Here is a 16,325-nt window from a genome sequence, read left to right on the forward strand (position 1 = left end):
TATTAAAACTTTTATGATAATCACTGAACCATTCTTTCTTTGGGGTTTCTTTCTCACATGCAAAAGGAAGGTCTTTATGCTTATTATGAAGATCACTCGGGTACTTCAAATCAACTTCAAAATAATAACCTTCTTCTTTGTCATTCAATTTCTCTTGAGAAGAAATAACAATATTCATCAAAGCCTTTTCATAATCCTTTTCTTCCACCCACTCTAATTTACCATAAGGCAGAGATTGAGACATTGCCCATCCATACAAATTATTAGCATCAAAGTACATCAAATAATTACTATCTTTTTCACTCTCATAATTTGGAAGATATTTATTATTTGCTTTAGCATATCTTTTTGAACATACTTGTGATATTCCACCTCTCTTAGACTTCTCAATCATCAAAAGCATATCTACATCACTGACTAAATCTATATCTTGTTTTGTCATTTTCAACATTGCACTCCAAGCTAAACCAGGAGCTGTGAAATAGTGGGCAGGATCTAATCCATAACAATTTTTATTATGACAGAGTGATCTAAAAGCTTCAAACACATCAGCTAACAATAAAACATCTGTTTTTAGATACAAATCATGATATTCTCCAAGGTTCTTTATCTTAAATATTTTCCAAATTTCTTGTGCGTGTTTATATTCCTTATCACTTATCTCTTCTTCATAAAGGTTATTATAGAAACTTTCTTTTGAAGGAAGTTGTGTTTCTTTAAATCTCATAAATGAATCCATATAACCATAAGGATAAATTCCCTTACTTGTAAGAATTTTCTCTTTACTTTGAATTTCATTCCTTGTTTCAATTTCCTCTCTAGTTAGAATTCCCTCTTTAATCAGAATTTCATCTATAATCAGAATTTCCTCTTTAGTTAGAATTTCATTCTTTGTTCGAATTTTTGTCTATAATTAGAATTTCATCTTCAGTAAGAATTTCTTCATTCATTTCCCCATTAATTAGAATTTCCTCTTTACTTTGAATTCTCTCTTTAATCTGAATTTCCTCTTTAGTTAGAATTTCCTCTTTTGGAAAGAATGAATTAAGATTTGGAAAAGAGCCCGTGGAGCTTAGATTTGATGCGAGGTTGGCTAGTGGCGTTCCCATAAACTTGTAAGAATCAAGAAACCTTATACGAGTTATAGGTTTTGTGAATATCATTTTTGTAAATGAAATATACTTTTGACTTGTGTTTGTTATGGCAGAAATATTCCCTGGTGTTTTTGAAAGTTCATTTATAAATAGATGTGTGTCATAGTTGGCGCTGTTGTGAAGAAAGACTGGAATAAAAGAAGGTAATTTATAATTAAGATTACAACAGGAATGAGCGGGACCTCTATATTTACCAGTAAGATGACAATGATCCCTAACTTTAGACTCCCTCAATTTCCTCCTCACAAATATGACAGATATTGTTCTTTCTAAATTCTAATTTTTCTTCTATGGTTAATTTCATCGGTTCATTTGTTTCTTTCATTAATTTACTTAGTCTTATACAATCCTTTTCTAATCGTTTTACAAACTCTTGTGAAGCATTTTTTCCACTATACTGTTCAAGTTTATTATACTTTTCTCCAACAGATGAGTTTGATATAATAACAGAAACCACAAGGAATATGTTTTTGATATTTATTTGTATATGGTTCTTTTGGATTAGGAGAAGCAGTATTTATCTTTTTAAGGATACATTCAAAATCAGCGTATATCACAAATGGGTGCATGATAGATTTATTATAATCTTCAAAAGAAATCTTTTCACCAGGTTTAGGCATTGTAATTACAGCTGATTTATGATTACTACAATATTTTGAATGTTGTTCTAATCGTTCTTTTGTATGAAATGAATTAAGACATCGCTTACAAGGATATATTTTGTTTGCTGTTCTGAATACCTGAGAAGAGATTAATCTTGATAAATTATTGATGTATGTGTAATGTGAATTATTTCCAACACTAAAATATAAAAGATCAATGTGTGTTTCTTCATTTTTATTTTAATATTTGAACTTTGTTTGTATCCGTTAATCCATATACATTAATAGAAAGATTATTCTTTTTCTCAAATTTAGGAATATCTGTTAGTGGCATTGGGAAATTAAAATCTTTAATGTCCAAGGTATTCTCATATTTCATATATTGTTTTACTCTTTTCTGGAATTACATTTTGGTGGATGTAAGTGAGCAAGAACAGACCAGAGAAAACATTTATTATCATTATTCTTAATATTAACAACTGCCTTCTTTTCGTTTTTATTTCTTTTGTTAATTCAATATAAGAAGAAGCTTTAAGAGGGTTTGATTTTATAATCTGTACATCTAAAAATATGATTTTTTTAATATTGAATCCACTTCCTACCACTGTATTATCAACATCCTCCTCTTGTCTTGATAGTTCTTCATAAACCCCACTATTCAAAAATCTTGAAATGATGTTATAAAATGAAGATCTGTCCTCATATAAGGAGTTTGTTCTTCATCTTGTCTTTTTCATATTCATTTTTTCACTCCCATATAAAACTTTAAAGTTTTCATTTCTTTTAATGTTTTTTAATAAATTTTTCAACATCAGGTTTCACTATTTCAATTGATTCAATTATTGATGATGGACCGGGTTCTCCAAATTGAAAAATCCTTATTTTTATATGCCCTTTAAATGCCCCATCAGTGTTTTCAATATAATAGTCTCCCTTTACTTTAAACTCATTTTTCTTGTGTTTTTGTGATTGAAGATGCCTATTATAACTACTCTTCAAAACATCCTTTGAGCAGGTATCACAATGTTTTCTTTCCAACTCAAGAGGGGATATTTTGTGAAATAGATTAAATGTGTGTTTGTTGGTTCGGAGGTGTTTTCTATAATGTTTATATTCGTGATTACAAACATCGCAGTATGTTGTATTCACCATATTTATATAATAAAACTTTGCTTAAACTAAAAATTTCTTGATGAAAATTTCGTTTATTTTACAGGTGAATCTGTGCTTAAACTAAAATTTTCTTGATGAAAATTTCGTTTATTTTACAGGTGAATCTGTGCTTAAACTAAAATTTTCTTGGTGAAAATTTCGTTTATTTTACAGGTGAATCTGTGCTTAAACTAAAATTTTCTTGATGAAAATTTCGTTTATTTTACAGGTGAATCTGTGCTTAAACTAAAATTTTCTTGATGAAAATTTCGTTTATTTTACAGGTGAATCTGTGCTTAAAACCATTTTATCCTCCAACTTTTTCACTTAATAAATACAATGTTTCAAGACACAAAAAGACAAGTTTCAATCAATCTCTTCATTTGTTAAAGATGCTGAGAAATATGTCAAGGATGTAAAATTGAACAAAGATAAATATAACAACTATTGGATAAAAACAATTATGGTGGATATGATGAGTTCTTCAATTTACTTCAGTGGAAGGGCTTTTAGTATACCTGGAAGAACATCAATTAAGGTATCTCTAACAAAAGTTTCTCCTCTCCTTCTGGCAATATATTCAAAACTAGAAAAAAGCAATGAAACAAGAAAAGGTATCAAAAAATAAAAACCTTATGGATGAAGCTTTAGAAAGAAAAGATAAGACCATCTGTAATATGCAAGGAGAAATTTGTATTTTTTTCAACAACCCTAAAGATATAAATCCTGATGAAATAAAGGATGTTAATATATCAGGTGAAATGACATTTCGTTCAATTGTAGTTAAGGATCATTTTTAAAATTACCTTTAATATAAAAAATGTAGCAGTTGAATCTGTTAATGAAAAAATGTATATCGATATCGATGGTAATGTTTTTTCTACTAATTAAATGAGCCAATATTCAACTGAAGATTTTGAAGATTATGAGAGTGATTATGATACCGAGAGTTTGCATTCAAACGATAGTTATGACACCGAGAGTTTGTGTTCAAATGATAGTTATGAAAGTATAGATGATTCTGAAAGTATCGAAGATGATATCGAAGATGAATTTTAGTTTAAGTAAAGTTTTACTTTATAAATATGAATAGTTTACTCGATTTTGAGCCTCTTGAATTCCATGATTCTCCATATGACAAATTTGAGAATTGTCCTGCGTGTGAAAGACGGGGATTAAACACAGAGTCAAAAGCCTATAAACAATGTATATTCTGTGATTATCTTCTAATTAATGATAATCAAAAATATAAAAAGGAAAATAATTCTTTTAGATTTACACCAAAAATGAATTACTTTACAAGATTGATTCGAGAAATGAATGTAAAGAACGAGGGTGAGAACACACCTTTCCTTACAAGGGAAGAAACTGAACGTATTAGAGAAATGTTCAAAGGATTGTTGTTTATATCTTATTCATGGATGTGATTTTCAGGGAAATATCAACACAAGATATTGCATAAATAAAATAATGGATTATCTTGAAATTAAACCTGAACTTAGGATAAAATATAGAATTTCGAAAAAAGCCAAGAATAAATTAAATAACCTGTTTTCCAAATATATAAATGAATGATTTTTTACCTATTTGGGAAAATAAGATAAAATTTGACAACCATAAAAATCTCCCAAATTCATTAAGATGCCTCATAGTTGGTTCAAGTGGATGTGGAAAAACCTGCTTACTTTTAAAGATGCTCCTCACTCCCAACTTTTAGATTATGATAATTTAATAATTTTCACAAAGTCGAGTTTTCAACCAGAGTATCAACTACTCTCACAAGGTTTTAATGCTGGTCTTCAAAAAGAAGATATAATCGGTTTATTTAAACTTCAAAAAACCTAAATGATTTTAACATTGAAGATATAATACAACTATTTTGTGATACACAGAGATGTAAAAAGAAATCAAAACCGATAACTTGTATTCTGAGTGATAATACGGATGATATACCGTCTCCCCAAGATTTGGATAAATCCAAAAGAACCTCGTTATCTTTGATGATTGTGTTAATGAGAGAAACCAAACGGTAATGGACAGCTACTACACAAGAGGGAGACATTCTTCTTGTAATTGTATTTATCTTAGTCAATCGTACTTTCAGCTTCCTCGTCGTTCCATCAGAAACAATGCTAATACTTTTATTTTATTCAAGTTAAATTCAATAGATATAAACAATTTTTGGAGAGACAATTGTTCTACATTATGTAGTAAAAAGGAATTTGGGGATTACATGAAACACACGACTGAAAAATATAAATATATTGTTGTGAAACAAGATGAGATATTAAATGATATTTTTCAATAAATAAATGGATGCGAAAGAAAGAGCAAGAAGATTTAGGGAACATCAAGAGTTGGTTTCAAAAGTTGTAAAACAGCAGGAAGACATAAAGAAGAAACGCAGACAGAAACTAACGGGCGAAGAAGCATTTGAAAGAAAACAAGAGAAATTTTTTAAACCACTTTTAAAAACTTCCCAAGGAAAAATGAAAGATGTTTCCACATTTCCCACGGTAGAATATACTCCTAAAAAACTTCAAATGTTAAAAGATTTCAGTCAAATGACGGAGGAAGAATTAGAGCATTTAGGAGAATTAGAATATGATGATGAAGGTTTATTTCAACAACTGGAAGAGATTAATCGACCCCCTGATTATATTGTGAATGCTCTTCAAAACAATGAATATTCAGCGGATTCAAAAACCAAAGCAGGACTCATTCCAACAGAACAATCAGCAATATTTCATCTTGTTCAAGAAAAGGTATTGATATTTAATGATGAATTAAGGTTCTTGGGTTCTGCTCAACCCCCTGTTAAACTAACTCAAGATTAATGTTTCTTCTCACAAAAGATGGAAGACAAGGTTCAACTGTGAGGGATGAATCAAAGTATATTGATAAACCATTGGATATGGAAAATAATGATGATAGAGTATATATTGATCTGCTGAACACTCTAAATTATAAGGTTATTCTTTCTGGTAAAAGTAGGAAGAATGAGAAGGAGAAACACATTATTCAGGCTTTAAGTATCCTTGGTTCAGGTGTTAGTTTTCTTCAAATGACCCATCGCAATTAGTTAATAGACTGTTATTGTTGTTAGGCAGTAAGAAGGCTGGAAATAACAATTGTTTTAATGAAGCATCAGCCATTTTAGACCAGTTGATGAACATGAAAATAATTAATAAATATCAATATAAAGACATTTTATCTCATATTAAATAAGATGAGAAGCACAATCCTTAGTTTCAATTTCACAACAAGCGACCACACATCTTCATTCCCATACCCACTACAACTTGACACAACAAAAGAATATGAGGCATCTTTATTGTCCATGGAAACTTATAATACCTTATTTAATATAACCAAGAAAAATGACAAGTTTAGTTATAATCCAGGAAGTGGATACAAAACGATAACAGTCTCACCCGGAGCATATGAGATTTCTCAAATATCTTCCGAAATTCCTCGTCTTATGAAAGAACAGGGTGATGAACCAAAAAATATTGTTATAAACATTCAAAAACATACTTCAAAATCAACGATTAAAGTTAAAAATAACTACAAGGTTGATTTCACAATTGATAATTCATTTAGAGAGTTATTGGGTTTCTCCTCAAAAAAGATTGAAACTAATGGGACGTTTTACAGTGATAATGTCATTCAAATATCCTCAGGAATAAATTCGGTGTTAATTCACTGTGATTTGATTGATGGTGCTTATAATGATGGGAAAAAAACAAATACAATATTTTCATTCAGCGCATACTCAACCCCAATTGGTTATAAATTCAATATGGAACCCAAAAATTTGGTTTATCTACCTGTGTCAGGAAAACCATACACAGAGTAAATTTTAGGATAACCGACCAAGATAATCGTGTGATTTCTTTTAATGGAGAAGTTATATCCATCAGAATTCACCTACGTGAAGTTTTCCAATAAATAAATACGATGGTTATTTTGAGGAAACACGAGTTGGGAAAATATAAAATAATTACAGGGGATGGGATGTTCCTTTCCCCATACTACAAGGGTGAAGGTATGTATCTTGGTAGAGGATACTATAAACCTAAGAGACAAAGGGGTGTTGGACATCAATTTCGAGGAGATGGGATAATTGATACTCTCATGGGTATTGGTTCAACTATTCTTAAACATAAAGATCTAATTGGTTCAACTGCTTCTGCTGTGGGAAATGTAGCAGGTGCCGTAAAGAGTATAAAAGATGCTCAGAAGGAATCTCATAAATTACAAGCAATAAAAGAAATTAAGAAAGGCAAAACTCAGTTGTCCCCAAGAACGACAGAAAATAATTCAAATACTTGGATCAGGGTTTCAAAAGTTTTAACATCTTTTTTTTCCTAAATAAATACAAGTATGGAAGCAATTGATAGTATCTATGATTTGGATGATACTATTATTATCTCAAACTCCACTAAAAAGAAGATTACTTCAAGGTAAATGCAATAACTGGAACAGACTGGAATACGAATGGTACAAAAAGTTTTGAAATAAATAATCAACAAACCTATTTGAATCTCTCCGAAAGTTTCTTGTTGTGTAAATTTAAATTCACTAAGGCTGGGAATAACACAAACGCTACACTTGTAAATGATTTCTTCTGGAAAATGTTTGATAGTGTGCGTTTGTATATTGGAACACAAGAAGTTGAAGCGGTTGATTATGTCTCTGCTGTATCTGAAATGATAAAATTTACACTCTATACATTCAGTGATAGAATGGGAAAGGGGTCTGTCGAAGGTTTTATTCCTGATATGTCAACGGGAACAAACACAGACCCTGGGTATACTCAAAGGAAAGGAATGTATAATGATGATACAAAAAGCAGAAAATAGTTTTACTGTGGCAGTTCCTCTTAAAGGTATATTTGGATTTTGTGATCATGATAAAGTTCTGTATGGCCTTAAAATTAGATTTCAACTACAAAGGAATGATAATGAAAATCGATTGCTTTTTGGTGTTGGTAGTGCTTTTTGGTGATCAGAATAAATTTGTAATTGAGGAAATGAGTTGGTATATCAGTGAATATACTCCTAATCTTAAAACAGAAGAGATGTTGAATCGAAGACTTAACTCAAAGAAACCACTCAGTGTATCATACCTCAAAAGAAGATGTCAACACGTTAAACTCAATCAAACAACTCCAATCACGTGGAATTTTGGGTGTTCTGGGAAGGAAAGCCACGATATCTGTGGATCATTTTTAAAAAGCCAGATGGTGATACTGCGACTGATAAGAATAATGCATTGAGTGATAATGCTAAGGTGAAGAAACAACTTCATGCGTTTCTCTAGATGGAACATTTTACCCACTCGAGATAGATTGGAAATTAATTGGGAAAAAAATGATTTTGCTGAAGCATACAAGTCTTGCCAAAAGGTGTGTGAAAGTAATGGAAATAAAGAACCTATTTTGGACATATGACAGCATTTTAAAAGTTTGTATACAATCTATGCGTTTGACCTGAGCGCTCAAAAGGAAACTATAAAGTCTAATCGTAGTGGATACTTCCCTATACATTGAAAGAGGAGAGAGTGAAGAAAGTTGATACATATTGTTTGCTTTTGGAAGAAACAGAATTGCAGATTAATACAGATAATGGTGTGATGATTAGTCTCACATAATTTTTTGTTAAATAAATGAGTGGCAAAGTACCAACTGGGGTATTTGTTAATCAAATCAATCTTCATAAACCTATCATCTTGTGTTCTAAAATCAAAAGCCTTGGTACGATTAACGTTTAATACAATTCAGAGAAAAGTGATGCATTAAGAATTGATGTTTTTCTCACAAGAGAACAGGTTAAAATCTTTGGAATGACACACTGGCTCACTTAAAATTAAAATGACAAAACCAATGTTGAAAAAATATTCCAAATAAGAGAGACGAGTGGAGGATTTCTCCCATTTCTAATTCCCTTTCATTTGCTGGTTTAAGTGCGGGTTTGGAGCATTGACGGGTGGTATTTCAACAGCGGTGAAAACTGCCCTTAAATCTAAAAGGAAGGCTCAACTCCAGGCTCAAAAGACAATTGGAAAGACATAACAAAGAAGTTGAGAAACAAATTAGTGGAAGTGGTGTAATTGTAGATTTTTTTTTTTATTAATTATTATATTATTATTTTTATTGTGTTGTGATGATGATCTCTATATTCTATTAAAGAAGAAAAAAAACTTTTTTTTCTCGCTGAAAAACTTGAAGGTCAGTCTGAGGTGTCAAACGAGATTGTTAGTTGGAGATATGCTTTCTCTCTATAGCACAAGCAGGTGTAAAATTAATCTAAAAGAGGTAATGGATTATATCTTTCATAATAAATAAATGACATTGATGAGTGGTTGAAAAATTTGGAAAGAATACATACCATCAAATTTACAACTTGTCAAATATTGTGGAAACTAAAAATTCATAATGTGGTTATTTGTATGAGAGATGAATTAACAAATGTGTCAGAAGACATACAAAGAACATTATTATGAGACTTAGAAGATAATAATGGGAGACTGTTTCTCTAATTGGGTTTGTATTTTTAATAGTCAAGACAAACATTATTTTGATAGTTTTGGTCTTCCACCACCTGTTGAAGTCGTAAAATTCTGGGTGAACAGACAGGTTTATCCAAACATTTCAAGTCCAAGAATTAAAATCAAAGTATGTGGCCAATTCATGCCTATATGTGTTATTTTCCAACTCAACAAAAAATAAAAAATTTTATGATCATTATTTTTAATCTAATATAAATGACTTATGTTGGTAAAGATGGTTTCTGTATCTTTGGTTTATCTCAAGAACTAGACATGACTATCAAATTATTACACAAAGGCACAGGCTGAACGACATAAATATAATATAACCAAAAATATTAAACATGAAAAATGCTTATAAATTAAAAATTATCCAATGTCTCAATTTACTAATGACTTAAGGTGAGATTAAGCGATTTATCATGCAATATATATCCTTAAATAAAACAACCTGGTGGTGGCCCATAGTGTATTGAGACGGTAACTTGGATCCAAGAGGTCTGGTTAAGCCCATTAGACCTGAATTAATACCTGAGTTGGCTAATATAATATCCTTCAGTCGGCAAAAATGGGTACCAGTGTACTGAGCTGGGTGTATACCCCGGTTAAAATAGGTGTGCCATCTCTGCTGTCTGTAAGGCGGGAAGCCAGGGTTGCATCAGGAAGAATAATCAGCCATCAAACAACATGCCAATCACTGGTCATCTGGGATGATCAGCTGGCAGCACCCTAACTGGGCTGTAGAAAGAAGAAGAAGATAACCAGCCAATAAACATGTGTGTATTCTAAAGATACAGAAGTGTTGATATTATCTCCAGGTGCATACAGAATTACAGTTCAATTAAAATAAATTTTTATAGCATAAATGTATCGTTTAGCATGAGAATAAGAATACTGGGACATGACATGAACACTTGAAGGCAGAATTATCATTTGAAATTAACCTCGAAGACCTTGGAACAATTAAATCAGTCTCGTAAAGGAAGAATATTATCACACTTGGTATCGAGAATGAGTCAGAGCCACGAATAGCAAAATAACAAATAAAAGAATTTATTAAGGTGTAAATATATTAATGTGGTTTTGCCCCTGTTTATCTCATGAAAACAGAAAAAACAAGGATTATGTATATATAATAAGTAAGGAAATACAAGAAATGATTTAACTATGGGAAGATGGGGAGGTGTTTCTCGTGTCATAATATGTATTCTAACATATATTTCCTACATAAATGACAGCAAGGAAGGCTTCAAGAAAATTATCATTTCTGTGTCCAACTGTCATACCTTGCAAGAAAAGGGTATTCGGTATTTTAATAAATATGTTCTACAACATAAGAATGAGGTATTTTCAATAAAAGATTGGCATTGTGAAGATAAGATAAACCAACAACTTTAGATTTGTTCTAGAATGTTAAATAATGAAAAAAAATTACCATAAAGTATAAGAAAAGGTAAGGTTTTAGAAATTGCAAAAGAAATTTTATTGGTCATTTCCTGTTGTCAAAAAAAATTATTTTGGATAACAGGAATAACAAGAAAATCTACTGATGAATACATGAGACATAATATTCTATGGGGTGTAAGCCATTCAAGGATAGTAAGGGATGAGGAAGGAGTTGAAGAAGAGAGGGAAGAGGAGAGAAAAGGAGAAGAGGGAGAAGAAAGAGAAGGAGGAAAAAGAGAAGAGAGAGAAGGAGGAGAGGGAGAAGAGAGAGAGGGAGGGCAAAGAGAGAAGAGAGAGAGGGAGGAGAGAGAGAAGAGAGAGAGGGAGGAGAGGGAGAAGAAAGAAGAAGGAGAGGAGGAGAGGGAGAAGAAAGAGAAGGAGGAAAAAAAGAGAGAGAAGGAGGAGAGGGAGAGAAAGAAGCAAAGAATGAGCAAACAAATATCACAACATGGAAACCAGTGAGATTAAAAAAAAAAGATTACAATAATTACAAAGCATAATAACTCAACCCACCGAGGAGGAAAAAGAAAGAATTATAAAGTCCATGCAATACTTTCGGCAAGACTATTAAGTACCACAAGATATGGACTTTAATTCAAGTTTTTCATTTTTTTTTTTTTTTTCTTAAATAAATGGAGGAGAGAGTGAAGGCATTTCTAAGGATTCTTTATGTTTTAAAATCAAGATTCAAATGTGCATGTTGGAAACTAAAAAGGTTTTTGCACTCTGCAGGAATTTTTCTCATAAAATAAATGAGTTATTGTCTCAAACAAAAAGATAACCTAATACTCAAAATATTTCATATCATTAAAAGTAAAAATAACAGGGTTATACAAAAAGGTATATGTTCATGGTTCTAAAAAAATCAATTGGACTTCAACACAAACTAGGGAGGAGATATCCAAAAGTTTTTTATCAGGAAGTAAATTTACAACTACTGGAATACCAGGGGAATTACACTCCTCTAGGTATTCTTTCTGTGGCTCAGGCACAAACTTGGATAAAAAGATTAGATAGAGGCAGAACAATCCTAAATCCTGGAGTAAGCCTATCAATAGAAGTTGATGAAGTGTGCATGAGACACGATATTGATTATGTAACACCCACAACGTTGGAAGAAAAGGCTGAAGTCGTATAGGAGAAATGTTGTATAATTTGTCTCTGATACAAAATCCAACCTTGAGAGAAAAAAGTTGATCGGTTCATTGGGGAAGAAGATGATCAGTGCTAAATTGAAACTTGGACTTGGAAATTCAAAAAACTTATAGGCTCTAATGATGCCATTAAGACTGAAGAGCAATTAGCTGATGAATTACATAAACCAATATTCACAAAGTTTCAGAGAAGGAAAGCATTCAAGGAAGCAGATTATATCTGGTCTGGGCTTGATTTGATTGAACTCGTGAAAGAGAAAAGAAAATAATGATAAGGGGTACAAGTATGCTTTGTAACCGTTATTGATTTGAGGAGTAGATATCTGTGGGTTGTACCATTAAAAAACAAAACAAGGTAATACTCTTATGTTAGCCTTCCAACACGATATTTAATAAAAGTAAGAGAAAACCCAAAAATTGTGGACTGATAGAGGGTAGGGAGTTTTATAACAAGACATTTATGAATTTTCTAAAAAAATAACAAGTATTACATTATACAGTACCTTTAATGAAGGGAAGGCAGTTGTTGTTGAAGCGCTTTAATCGTATCTTAAAAAGAGAGACTATATAAAAAAATTCACACAACTCGGTTCACAAATAATGGTCATCTTTTTATTCAAGATATTGTGGATAAGTACAATGACACGATTCACACGTCAACAAATATGAAGCCATCAGAAACAATTTACAAAATTAAAATATGAAAAAAGAGATTAATGTCAGAAAACCTAAGACTTCAGAAAGCTGGTGATATCGTAAGAATATATAGGTGGAAATCTCATTTGAAAAAGGTTATACGAAAAGATGAATGACCAACGAGCTTTTTAAAATTGTTGATGTAATAGATAATGTTCCTTGAACTTATAAGATATCATGATTTGGAAGGGAAGAGATTTTAGGTTCATTTTATTCACAGGAATTACAAAAAAGACAAAGATAAATTGAAATTTTTTGACTCCGCCCCTTTTTGGCTCCACCCACACAAGCCCCCGCCCACACAAGCCCCGCCCACACAAATCCCACACAAACCCCCACCACACACCCCCCCACAAGCTCCTAATAACTTGAAATTTTTGACTCCGCCCCTTTTTGACTCCGCCCACACACGCCCCTCCCCACCGAAGCCCCGCCCACACAAACCCCACACAAGCTCCAGCACAACCTCCACACAAAAACTCCACACAAGCTCCACACACACAAACCCCACACAAGCTCCACCCATATTCATCATATTCACATAATTAGTGATTAGTTAATTACAGTTCCTCACACACACAACATGTTTATTTAATTAAAAAATTATCCACCCATCCACACAAAGCTCCACTCATCCACCCCATCCCCCCATCTTCTCCACCCATCCATTTATCCACATAAGCCTCATCCACATAAGCCTCATCCACATTCACCCCTCCCACACAAGCTCCACCCACATAAACCCCTGCCCATATAAACCCTGCCCACATAAACCACTCCCACATAAGCCCTGCCTACACAAGCTCCACACAAAAACTCCACACACATAAACCCCTCCCACACAAGCTCCACCCACATAAACCTCTGCCCACACAAGCCCCACCCACACAAGCCCCACCCACACACACACCCCGCCCACACAAGCCCCTCCCACACACACCCCACCCACACAAGCCCCCCACCGAAGCCCCGCCCACACAAGCCCCGCCCACACAAGCCCCACCCCCCTCATCCCCCCTGTGCGCCCCCACCCTTGACCCACCACCTCCCCCATCCCCCCCCCCCCCCTCCCCCCACCCACACACATGGGGGAGGGAGGGGATGGGATGAGGGGGTGATGGGTCATTGGGGGAGCGCACCTACCCCCCTCCCCCCAACCCCCCCCCTTACATCTCTTTTATTCTTTTCTTGTAATTCAGAATCAAGTAATTGTAAAACAAAACAAATATAATTTATTAATATTGAAAATATTAAATATTCATTTGCGAGAATGTACAATCTTTCCCCAGCAATCTTCTTCAGATGCCTTGTGATTTCGAAACTCAGACACCATATTCTGTTTTGAAACAAAAAGTGGATAATAACTAGGTTCTATGAAAGATAATTACATGGTAATATGAATAAGCCTCGTTGACCACTGAATTAACACACCAGGAGCCTGTCATCCCTTTCAAGGTCAATAAAATGAATTCCAGTGTACTGACAAAACCACGTCCAAACTAATGATGCAACCAACATAATACTGACATTCTAAAGAGAGAGTGATATTAATAATAATTCAGCAATATTTACCTCCAGAAAATCATGTGTTGTACGAGTGATATTAATAATAATTCAGAAATATTTACCTCCAGAAAATCATGTGTTGTACAAGATTGCTTCAACAGCTGATGTTGTGCGATAGTGCTGAAAAAAAAAAAAAATAAGTCAAGGGTATAGATGAAGAGACAGACAGGGAAAGCAACACACACACACACACGCACACACACACATACACACACACATAGACACACACATAGACACACACACACGCGGCTCACCACTGGTTTAATTCCATTCGAGATCAGAGACCAGTCATTATAAATCATTGGCCTCTTCTAATAAGAGCAGAGAGAGGTAGGTAGAAAGACAGACAGAGAGAGAGGCACACACACGTGTCTCACCATTGGTTTAATTCCTTCGAGATGAGAGGACGTGATAAGACTTCATGCCACTCATTGAAAATGTCTTTCAATTCTCTTCTAAAATCATTGATCTCTTCAATAAGAGTATTAATTTCATGAACCACGTCGTGATATGTGAACTCAATTTCTTCCAATGCCCTGTCAGGGAAAAAATATATATATATATATCAGAATTATCATGATTGAATTACTAACTGATTGCTCTATCGTTTGCAAAGAGAAAAGCATACACAAACTTACCAACTCTGTAGTGGGCTGTTGGCTTCATCGGAAGAAATATCGTCCATGCCTCAGTTGTAAAAATGAAAATCCCGTCTGTTAGAAACTATGTCAAGCGAACCATGCAGGCAAAGCAAACGATGAGGAAATTGCTTAATCATTGGGTGTAAGTACAGGAAATGACAAGTTTATCTTAATGATCTCATCTGGTCATCAGCTTCGAGTTGTAAATCGTGCTGGGACATAAACCACGCCTATAAAAGTTTCTGATTCAAATGTTTTCAGTTCGTGCACTTGAGATAAAATATAAACACTAGACCTTGTCTCACAGAATAGTTCCTATTTTTTCACAGCATGACAGTCCAAAACCACTTCCTCATTCACACAGCACGGCCGTGTCAAAAAAACACTTCCTCATTTTCACGGCATGAACTGAAAACATTTGAAACAAAACTTTTTTTCTGGCATGGTTTATGTACAAAAATGATTTGCAACTCAGGAGGTGGTCCAGATGAGATCATTAAGAGAAGTTTATCATTTCGTAATGGCACAAAAGGGGTATCTTAAAAAATATAAAGATTCAAAATGTTTTGTTTTTCAATATTTTAGATGGGGATTGGCTGTGCAAAGAAAATTAAACTATTGAAGGAATTTGAGAATGAACAAATGTTTCAGGTTCAATGAGTGAGCTAAACAATATGCATTGGTTATTTGATAAAGAGTGTCCCGGGGCTTAGGCGTTTCTTGTGATATTTCTTTCTAATCACCTTTAACAACTTTATCTTTGTTGTATGGGTTATTTGATAAAGAGGTCCCGGCTTAGGCGTTTCAGATATTTCTTTAGAATCACCTTTAACAAATCTTTTATCTTGTTGTATGGGTTATTTGAATAGAGAGCCCCTAGGTTAAAAGGGGGAAATAAAAAAATGACCGTTTTTACAGCCATTTTTCCCTGCTGTGCAGGGGTTTGGCTTTTTCTTGAGGCAATGTTTTATGGCCGGATGCCCTTCCTGACACCCGCCAACCCTGGTCGCCTCTTACGACACACAGCGATATGGTACACCTATTCTAACCGGGGCATACACCGGGACCAGTACACCTCAAGTACTCATTTCGCCGACTTTAAGGATGGCAGGCTGAGTCAACCCCCTGGTGTTAATTCCAGCAGCCAAATGGGATTTGAACTCAGGACCCTGGGATCCCAAGCCGCCACCCTAACCAACTAAGCCAACACCAGGCTCCAGGGTTAAAAGGGGAGACAAATAAATATACCTTGGGCTAAAAAGGGGATTTATTTTTTCAGGGGAAAAAAAGAAAAAATTTCATGGCTGAAAATCCCCCATTCATTTACATGGGGAAAAGTGAGCCAGAACCAGTATTCTTTCC

At 33.8% G+C, this 16,325-nt stretch overlaps 1 long non-coding RNA gene across 1 annotated transcript; it reads right to left on the bottom strand.

Annotated features, from left to right (window-relative positions):
* Positions 1–14,038: 14,038 nt before the first annotated feature.
* On the bottom strand, positions 14,039–14,893 carry LOC147006953 (uncharacterized). Its single transcript, XR_015054506.1, has 3 exons — positions 14,700–14,893; positions 14,385–14,442; positions 14,039–14,092 (listed from the first exon to the last, which is right to left on the bottom strand). It is a non-coding gene; the product is annotated as an uncharacterized LOC147006953 (long non-coding RNA).
* Positions 14,894–16,325: the final 1,432 nt, after the last annotated feature.

Source organism: Eptatretus burgeri, unplaced genomic scaffold, assembly GCF_056783735.1.
Source record: "Eptatretus burgeri isolate ZD-2024b unplaced genomic scaffold, Ebu_testis_v1 Ebu_testis_scaffold_980, whole genome shotgun sequence".
In the NCBI taxonomy this organism is placed as follows: Eukaryota; Metazoa; Chordata; class Myxini; order Myxiniformes; family Myxinidae; genus Eptatretus; species Eptatretus burgeri.